Raw genomic sequence first — 10,982 nt, 5'->3', positions numbered from 1 at the left:
GTTGGTTGTTATTTCCTCTCATTTGTGATTTTGTTTATTTGAATTCTTTCTCTTTTTTTTCTTCATCAGTCTTGCTAGGGGTTTATCAATTTTATTTTATTTTTTTTTCAAAGAACCAGCTCCTGGATTTATGATCTCTTCTACTGTTTTTGTTTGTTTGTTTGTTTGTTTCAATGTCATTTATTTCTGCTCTAATCTTTATTTCCTTCCTTCTGCTGGTTTTATGTTTTATTTGTTGTTCTTTTTCTAGCTCCTTTAGGTTTAAGGTTCAGTTGTTTATTTGAGATTTTTCTTGCTTCTTGAGGAAAGCCTGCATTGCTATAAACTTTCCTCTCAGAACAGCTTTTGCTGTATCCCAAAGGTTTTGGACTGTTGTGTTTTCATTTTCATTAGTATCCTTGTATTTTTCTTATTTCTTCCTTGGTTTCCTGGTTAATTCATTGTTAAGTAGCATGTTATTTAACCTCCATGTATTTGCAGTTTTTCCAGAATTTTTCTTTCTTTCTTTTTTTAAGGTATGTATTTATTTATTTGAGAAAAAGAGAGAGAATGAGCAGTGGGGAGGGGAAGAGGGAGAGAGAGAGAGATAAGCAGACTCCCTGCTGAGCAGGAAGCCCAATGTGGGGCTGGATCCCAGGACCTGGAGATCATGACCTAAGCCAAAGGTAGACACTTAACTGACTGAGCCACCCAAGCACCCCCAGTATTTTTCTTGTGGTTGACTTTTAGTTTCATAGTGTTGTAGTCAGAAAAGATGCATTGTATGATTTCCATCTTCTTGAATTTGTTGAGACTTTTTTTTTTTTTTAGGTCTAATATGTGATCTATTCTGGAAAATGTTCCATGTGCACTTGAAAAGAATGTGTATTCTGCTATTTTAAGATGTCATATTCTGAGTATATCTGTTAAATTCATCTGTTTCAGTGTGTCATTGAAAGCCATTGTTTCCTTGTTGATGTTCTGTTTACATGATCTGTCCAATGTAGTAAGCAGGGTGTTAAAGTCACCTATTATTACTGTATTATTATCAGTTAGTTCCTTTCTGTTTGTTATTAACTCTTTTATGTATTTGGGTGCTCCTATGTTGGGTTCATAAATATTTACAATTACTATGTGTCCTAGTTGGATAGTTACCTTTATTATTATATATTGTCCTTCTTTGTCTCTTATTATAGTCTTTGTTTTAAAGTCCACTCTGTTTGATAGAAGTATTGCTACATCAGGTTTCTTTCAACATCCATTTCCATGATATTTCTCCATCCTCTCACTTTCAATTTACAGGCATCTTTTGATCTAAAATGGGTCTCTTGTAGGCAACATATAGATGGGTCTTGTTATTTTTATCCACTCTGTCATCCTATGACTTTTGATGGGAGCATTTAGTCTATTTACACTCAAAGTAATTTTTTATAGGTATTTATCTATTCCTATTTTATTGCTTGTTTTGTGGTTGTTTCTGAAGATTTTATCTGGACCTTTCTTGTCTTTTTCTCTTTCATGTTTTGCTGATTTTCTTTAGTGATATATTTGGATTCCTTTTTCTTTATTCTTTGCATATTTGTTAACGGTTTTTGATATATGGTTTCCATTAAGTTTGTATATAAACTCTCTTGCATTATAGCAGTCTATATAAAAGTTGACAACCATGTCATTTTGAATCATTCTTTTCTCCTTTCCTCCCTACATTTTAGGTGTATGTTATCATAATTTATAGCCTTTTTATGAGTTCCTTGACTGATTTTTTATGGAAAAAGTCATTTTTACTGCATTTGTGTTTCCTACTTCTATACTGTCACTTTTGGTCTCTCTTTTTCATTTAAAGTGTTCCTTTTAATACTTCTTGCAGAGCTGGTTTAGTGGTCACAAACACCTTTAGTTTTTGTTTGCTTAGGAAACTATCTCTCCTTCTATTCTGAATGATAGCCTTGCTGGATAGAGTATTCTTAGCTGCATATTTTTCCCTTTCAGCAATTTGAATATAGCATGCCACTCCCTTCTGGCTTGCAGTGTTTGTGTTAAGAAATATCCTGGTATTCTTATGGGTTTTCCCTTTAAAAAAAAAATTATTATGTTAATCACCATACATTACATCATTAGTTTTTGATGTAGTGTTCCATGATTCATTGCTTGTGTATATCACCCAGTGCTCCATTCAATACATGCCCTCTTTAATACTCATCACCAGGTTAACCCATCCACCAAAGCCCCTCCCCTCTAGAACCCTCAGTTTGTTTCTGAGTCCATAGTCTCTCATGGTTCGTCTCCCCCTCCAATTTCCCCCCCTTCATTTTACCCTTCCTACTATCTTCTTTTTTTTAACACATAATGTATTATTCATTTCAAAGGTACAGGTCAGTTCATGACTTCTTTTGTCTTGCTGCTTTTAAAAATTTTTATCACTATATTTTACAAATATGTCTTGGTGTTGGTCTGCTTTTGTTGATTTTGTTGGGGTTTCTCTGTGCCTTCTTGATCTGGTTATCTCTTTCCTTCCCCAGATTAGGGAAGTTTTCAGCTATCATTTCTTCAAATGAATTATCTGCTCTCCTTTCACTCTTTTCTTTTTCTGTGACTCCTATAATATGAATGTTATTACACTTTATGGAGTTACTGAGTTCCTTAAGTCTATTCTTGTTTTGCATAATTCTTTTCTCTTTTTTTTTTTCAGCTCAATTACTTTCCATTTCTCTGTTTTCTATGTCACTAATTCATTCCTCTGCTTCTTTTAGCCTGCTGTCTATTTCATCAATTGTGTCTCTCATTTCATTCACTATACCCTTTATCTCTGTTATATTATTCTGTACTTCTGTGTTAAGGATTTCACTCATGTCTTCCACTGTTTTTTCAAGTCCAATGATTATCTTTATGATCATTTCTTTAAATTCTCTATCAGGCATGTTACTTATATCTGTTTGCATTAGACCTCTGGCTGTGGCCTTACCCTATTCTTTCATTTGGGATAAATTTCTGTCTCTTCATTTTATCTGCCTCTCTGAATTTGTTTCTCTGTGTTAAGAAAGTCAGTTGTGTCTTCTCCTTGAAAGTAGTGATTTTATGAAGAATATGTCCTGGAGTGCCTGCAGTGCAGTGTGCCCTGTTTATGAGAACCTGGCACTTCAGGATTATATCCTATGCAGGTTGCTTATGCCCTGCTGTTTTTTTCTCAGTCACTTTTCCTTTCAGCACATTTGTCTGCACTGACTCTCTACCTATTGTGGGTTGTGCTTGCCCTCTGTGGTGGTAGTGAGACACAGGGAGGCCAGCTCTGTGGGGGTGTGCTACCTGGCATACTTGGGAACAGGTCTGCAGTGTTAACAAAATTTCTGCTGGGCCACTATTCCTGTGCTGAGTCCCCAGAAGCACTGAGGCAGCTCAGGGTTGTGCACTGGAGTGACCAGGGGCATGAGGCTTGGCACAGCATAGGATATTAGCTAATGGGGTGTGCCTGTGTGTGGTGTGACAGTTGGACCAGTGTGGCTGCTGGGCATGGTGCACCCCTGCAGCTGTGTGCCTGTTGGTTGGGCATGGTATGTGATAGTGGCTGAAGGCATGTAGCTGGGTATGTCATGCTAAGAATGCCTGGGGGTGCACAACTGACTGAATTCAGCATGCAAGGTGGCTGGTGGGGCTCACTGGGGCATGGCATGGTGGATGTGCATAATTCAGGGTGGCAGCTATGCACCAGGCTGTTGGGCAGGGGACCCATGCTACTTTAACAAAATCTGCCCTGAGCTCAGGGCCAAAGCCAGCTGGCTTGGAATGGGTGAGTCCTCAGAAGAGGTGAGGAACACTCCTAGGATTATAGGTGACAAGTGTCTGTGCAGCACCATCTCCCACAGGTGTCTTTGTGTTTATGCCAGGGGAGAGGGAGGAAAATGACACCTGCCAGCTGCCTCATTGTTGAAGTTCCCCAACATGTTCCAAAATCATTGTGAACAGATCTGTCTCCTGTTTTCTCCCCCCATCATTGTGTAAACTGCTGATTCTATGTCATCTCTCCACACAGGCTACTGTCTCTTTAATGGCAGTAGCCCAGATATCACTCACTTTCTGGATAGCCCAGTATTGAGTCAGTGGGCTTTTAAAGCTCCAGTTTCCAAGTCCCACTGGCTATACAATCTTGTGAAATTCAGCCCCTCTGATTTTTAAAGCCAAATATTATGGCGATTACTCTTCGCCATGTGAGATCCCTGGTGTAAGGGTCCATTTCTCTGTCCTCTCTGCAAATGTCCCTCTCCCTCCCTCCTTCAAGCAGCCTCCCTCTGCCTTTCTGGCCTCCCTAACCTTTCAGGTGCACTTTTTCTATATTTAGTTGTGGAGTTTGTTCTGCCAGTCTTCAGATCATCTCCAGTTTATTGACTTGGAAGTGGATGATATTTAGTTGAAAACATGGGACAGGGTGAGCTCAGTTTCCTCTTACTCTGCCATCTTTCCTAGCTTCTCTCAAGAGTCATCTTTTAAATGTCCTCTTTTATGCCCCGCTGAACATACTTGTATTATAGCACTCATAAAATTTAGGGCATTTATTGAATAAATATGTCTCTTATAACACAACAAAAAAAGGTGGAATGTTTTCAGTCAAAATGACCTAGGTTCTTATCCCAGATCTACCAAATGGCAAGTTCCTTAATCTTTCTAAACCCTCCTCGTGTTTAAAATGAGGATAGTATCAATATATACTTTATAGTGTTTCTGTAAGCAGTACATGAAAAAAATGTTTGTAAATGTATATAAAACTTAGCACAGGGGTGCCTGGGTGGCTCAGTCACTTAAGCATCTGCCTTCAGCTCAGGTCATGATCCCAGGGAGCTGGGATGGAGCCCCACTTCAGGCTCCCTGCTCATCAGGGAGTCTGCTTCTCCCTCTGTCCCTCCTCCCTGCTTGTGCTCTCTCTTACACACACACTCTCTCTCTCAAATAAATAAATAAAATCTTTTTTAAAAAAACTTAGCACATTGACTGTCAGTAGTAAGGATTCCATAAATAGTATCTTCTATTATTGTTAATATTAATAAAACAAAACCCTTTTTATATTTGTATTTTTTATGCCTAGCAGAGCAGGCTTTTAATATATTTTATTGAATTAATTAGTTAAGGTTCACCAGATAAGATAATGTATAAACTTGCTCAAGCTTTTAAACTTTCCAGAAAATGGAAACCTTGGCATTATTACTGCTGAGCATTTAAATTGAATAGTGTTGGCTTAAAGTTTAGAAAATTAGTCATGGGTTCTATTATTTCTTTAAAACTTCAAGAAATAATTTTTGAACTTACTTCTCCAGAGAAAGTAACTAAAACATCCAATTCCATGGGCCTACTGTAGTGTTAGTGTGTATTCAGGAGCATCTATAGTTCTTGATCTTTTCTTATTGTCTAATGGAAATAAAGAAGATTATTTGGTAGCTTGCTATAAAACACCTGGTCAAAGCAGAAGGATTCAGAATGGAAAAATAAAAAATCAGTTGTCCAATTTCACAAAGAGTGTTCTTATTTTTTAGAGATAAAGTCTTTCTAAGAGAATAGAGTTTAGGTTCAAAGGAGGTTGAGATATTATTAAAAACAGATATACTATACTCAACACATACATGCACATCATTAAAAGACACACACAAACATACTTGCACATGCACAAACACCCAGGCTGACACATGCTGGAATTCTCTAATATTTTTAATAAGCTTTAAGCAATGTGGCAGGGACATCTTAGAATATTCCAATGTTTTGGAGGGTTGAACTTACAGGTTGAGTCACTGATAAGTTTTATTTCACTCTCATTATTCTGGCTGTTCCTTAATGATATCCTGTGAAGTAGCAAACCCTGAGCTGCTATTGTCACAGGAAATAGTGTGGTAGTAAATGGATAAGAGCCACTCTCAAAGAATTGCTCATTCAGATAAGCCTATACCACGAATAGGCAATTTAACATCAAAAAAAGTTCAAAATCACGCTGGTTACTCCCAAATAGTAATATGTGAATGTTTTAATTTTGCAGATTAAAGAGAACATCATCTTTAAGGATAAAAGACTGAAATTTTCCTCAGCCACAGCTGGATTTCTACTACTGATTCATGTTCCCATATTAGATTGCACAGCCCTTAAGAATATGGATGGAATTCCCAAGTGAAGGGATAACTCATTGTGGATTAGCTAGACTAAGGATAATGAATATACTTAGTACATTTGATAAGGGGAGAGATTCAGTAATTTTTTAAAAAGATTTTACTTATTTATTTGACAGAGAGAGAGTGCAAGAGAGCACAAGCAGGGAAGCTGCAGAGGGAGAGGGAGTGGGAGAAGAAGAGATCCTGATGCAGGGTGATCCCAGCACTCTGGGATCATGACCTGAGCTGAAGGCAGATGCTTAACCAACTGAGCCACCCAGGTGCCCCAATTCAGTAATGTTTTTGAGCACTAGCTGTAGGGTCAGAAAGACATGAATTTGAATCATGGTTATGCCACTTCCTAGCTGTGTGACTTCAATTTTTTTTCTATAAACTGAACATAGTGAGATTATGCATAATAAGCATAATCTGAACAAAACCTTACCCTGTAAGGTTTTTATAATTACTTAATGTGAAAATGACTATTATTATCATTATCATTATTATCATTCTATGTAGGTCAGATCTATATCTAATAATTAGGTAATATGTTACAATAATGTGTGGCTTTAGCTAATTAGTAAAGCCTTGAATGATGTGTCCAAAGATGCCTAGCACAATAAAACAAATGTAGTGAATGTTGACAATTGATAACTCTGGGTGATAAGTATGTGGGAGTTCTTTGTACTATTCTTGCAAGTTTTCTGTAAGTTTGTCATTTAATCAAAAAATTTTTAAAAAGTAACAAAGGTATTTAAACATGTGATATCTTTGAATTCCCATAGTGTGTTTGCCATTAAGCAACAACTCAAGAACCATGATGACATGAAAAGTTTGTGATTCATCTGGTTATGAATACAGCTGAGTACAGTATCTCTATTTAGTTTAATGCTTATCAATACATTTGCCTTATTGTATGATTTCTCTAATACTGTGTGTATTTGGGGGTATCCAAACATTAAAAACGTCATAATTCTAAGCAAATTTGTATTAACACTCAGGGTAGGATGATGACCTTAGCTGGTGGGGGCAGGGCTTCTGTGATAAGTGGCCTTTCTGATGTCTGGGGCCGTTTTCTGCCCTGAGAAGCTCTCTAGTTGATTACCCCACCTTGCCCCAACTCTAGTTCAACCAAAGGTTCCTAATGAAAAGACTGATCATTACAGTAGCCTTTTCACAGCCTCACTGCCAGGGAGAGGAACAGTGAAGCTTTCAAATTAATTATCTTCCAGCCTGGAACTCTTTACCTAATAAAGTTTTATAATCTATTGTAGAGTTTCAAGAGTTAATTTAAAGTAACCATAAAACTGCCTTTGTGTTGCAAAGAAAACCTTGGGTAAACTTTTCATGTGCTTCCAAATTTTCTTTTCTCAATAAATCAGGTAAGGGATGTAAAGATTCACAAACATATCAAGACAAATTATGTTGGTTTGATTTCACTCTTGGTTTTAAAATGGGATCATCTTTGGCCATGAAGGCCAGATTCCAGACATGAAGCCCTTTGGAATATCTTCAGAAATACAATGTTGTGTACTTGGTTACAAGAAAAAGAATTGACTGTTACTTGTGTCAGTGTCAGTTTCTGTGAACAAATCACTTAGTTGGTTGAATAATTTCCATCTTGGAGAGATAAACAGACTTGTCTTTTGCTCATTTGGAAATAGATTGTAAGGGCAAAGGCTATAAAAATGTTTGGGTATTTACTTTCAGAAATACATAATGCAATTTAAAAAAATACACCAGTGAGAAGTCCATTCAAAGGAGGTTGATAGAAAAAAGTATCTAATGATTTCCCCACATGGATGCAGTTTCTTGATGAGGAAATTTCTTGGATTTCTATCAGGAGCTTCACAATTTTGATTATTATATTTTTGTTGTTCATTGGAGGTAGAGAGAAATTCCATGGTATTATATATTTGGGAAAGGAACTAGATACCTTTGATAAATCCTTGAGTTTCTCTGGTTACATACGCTTAGCATAAATAAGTCTTACTAAATAAACTAAACCTTTATCAAATGTCCATATAAATTAACATTTTAAAAGCACAAGGTAGATAAGATTTCTTTCTAAGGTGTGGTCATCGCGTTATATTAATAAAAGGGAGTATGACCTGAAGTTTAGTTTTGAGCCTCTTGGTTCTGAACACTTTGCTTTTACATCTTATGGGGGTGGGGAAATGGCACCTCAATCCCATAGTGTTCTCAGTGAACATAATGCACATTCTATTTTAATAGCTTTTTATAGTCTCCATTTTTTATTAATGCACCCTGAATATGCTATGCTTTTTATTGTGAATAACCAATAAAAGATGGCTATAAAAATAGTCATAACACTATACTATTTTCTTCCATAGTTTTATCTCCCACTGTAAAGTTAGATGCCACACAGAAATGCAATTAAAGTAAAATGAACTCACAAAGAAAACATTTAAGGTTATGACAACAGCTCATTCAGTTCTGCATGGCTTCTTTCACTGGACATATTAATAACACAATGTTTGCTTGGCTTATTTCTCTTATACAGAGGTTGAAGACAGGCATTTCATAGGCATCTTAACTCCTGGGAGCCTGGTGAATATTAGTTACTTGTGGTGAGACAAAAAAGGTTATTCTGAGATAAAAATGTTTCTTAAATGTAATGTAATCCCTTGGGATGCAGGAGGACTTTATACTTTAAATGGTTACTGTTCAATAATCTACACTATCACTTAAATATGTTATCAGCAAATACTAATTAATCACCCATTATGTGATAGGTTCTGTTCATAGCACAAAGCAGTATAAAACACAGCTCTGGTCCTCAAGCAATGTATAATCTGTTTGAGGGAAAATAGAACATAACTTAGTAAACAATGAATTAATATATGTAGGCAATAATTGTTTAAGACTTGCAGAAGAGAAAGAGTCTTGCTAGGATTATTTTCTAAGGAAGATCTCCCTATAAAAGTGGGATTTGGGGGGGCCTGTGCAGCGGCACGTTGGGATCGTTATGGCTCCCGACGGGGATATGGAGCTGGAGTTGGAGACTGAGACCAGTGGCCGGGAGCGGCCTCCCAAGAAGCCACGGGAGCATGACAGTGGTGTGGCGGACCTGGAGAGAGTCACTGACTACGCATAGAAGGAGATCCAGAGTTCCAATCTGGATACGGCCATGTCCGTGATTGGAGACAGACGGTCCCGGGAGCAGAAAGACAAACAGGAGCCGGAGAAGGAACTGGCCAAAGTCACCATTAAGAAGGAAGATCTGACCACCTCACACCAGTCAGAATGGCTAAAATTAACAAGTCAGGAAATGACAGATGTTGGCGGGGATGCGGAGAAAGGGGAACCCTCCTACACTGTTGGTGGGAATGCAAGCTGGTGCAGCCACTCTGGAAAACTGTATGGAGGTTCCTCAAAAAGTTGAAAATAGAGCTACCCTATGATCCAGCAATTGCACTACTGGGTATTTACCCCAAAGATACAAAAGTAGGGATCCGAAGGGGTACGTGCACCCCAATGTTTATAGCAGCAATGTCCACAATAGCCAAACTGTGGAAAGAGCCAAGATGTCCATTGACAGATGAATGGATAAAGAAGAAGTGGTATATATATACAATGGAATATTATGCAGCCATCAAAAGGAATGAGATCTTGCCATTTGCAACGACGTGGATGGAACTGGAGGGTATTATGTTGAGTGAAATAAGTCAAAAAGAGAAAGACATGTATCATATGATCTCACTGATATGAGGAATTCTTAATCGCAGGAATCAAACTGAGGGTTGTTGGAGTGGGGGGTGGGGTGGGAGGGATGGGGTGACTGGGTGATAGACACTGGGGAGGGTATGTGCTCTGGTAAGCGCTGTGAATTGTGCAAGACTGTTGAATCTCAGATCTGTACCTCTGAAACAAATAATGCAATATATGTTGAGAAAAAGAAGAAGAAGAAGAAGAAGAAGAAGAAGAAGAAGAAGAAGAAGAAGAAGAAGAAGAAGAAGAAGAAGAAGGTGGTAGCAGGAGGGGAAGAATGAAGCGGGGGAAATCGGAGGGGGAGGCGAACCATGAGAGACGATGGACTCTGAAAAACAAACAGGGTTCTAGAGGGGAGGGGGGTGGGAGGATGGGTTAGCCTGGTGGTGGGTATTGAGGAGGGCACATTCTGCATGGAGCACTGGGTGTTATGCACAAACAATGAATCATGGAACACTTCATCTAAAACTAATGATGTAATGTATGGGGATTAACATAAGAATAAAAAATTAAAAAAAAAAAAAAAAGGAAGGAAGATCTGGAGCTGATAATGACAGAGATGGAAATCTCAAGAGCAGCAGCAGAATGGACCTTGAGGGAACACACGGGCAACGTGGTAGAGGCTCTTATTGCCCTAACCAACTGATTTGTGCTTTCTCAGACGCACTCACTGGATTATTTTATTTCAATAAAGATGTAGCCTTTTTTTTTTTTTTTGCAGTTAAAAAAAAAAGTGAGATTTGGGCAAAATCTAGGTCAATTCATATGGGTCAGCTAGATAGAGGGTAATAATGTGACCTTGTAATTTCCAAAAGTAAAAAGACAGGACTGTGCTAAGAGGACCCAAAGTAAAATCTTTTATTCTCCTTTATTTTTAATTTTTTTTATTTAATTTTTTTTCAGGAATAGAGACATATGCACTATGAAACCAAAGAGAAGGCTGGAAAAGAAAGGTCAAGCTAGATTTTAGAGATTTTTGAATGCAAGGCTGAGAAATTTCAGTTTAATCTTATAGCTGTTATAAATCCATGGAAGTCATTTAATCAGAAGTGTAATATGATTTAAGAGAAGCACATAGTGATGTGTGGTCTCATGGGGAAGGAAAAAACTGAAAACAGGGATGATAGCAAGTGCTGTACTATCATCCTC

At 37.7% G+C, this 10,982-nt stretch overlaps 1 pseudogene; it reads left to right on the top strand.

Moving 5' to 3' along the window:
* Positions 1-9,072: 9,072 nt before the first annotated feature.
* Positions 9,073-10,555, top strand: LOC118025981 (annotated as a pseudogene).
* Positions 10,556-10,982: the final 427 nt, after the last annotated feature.

This window comes from Mirounga leonina, unplaced genomic scaffold, assembly GCF_011800145.1.
Source record: "Mirounga leonina isolate KUSES-001 unplaced genomic scaffold, KU_Mleo_1.0 Mir_204, whole genome shotgun sequence".
Lineage (NCBI taxonomy): Eukaryota > Metazoa > Chordata > Mammalia > Carnivora > Phocidae > Mirounga > Mirounga leonina.
Note: the sequence above shows the minus strand (reverse complement) of the source record. Positions and strands in the feature narration are given on the sequence as shown.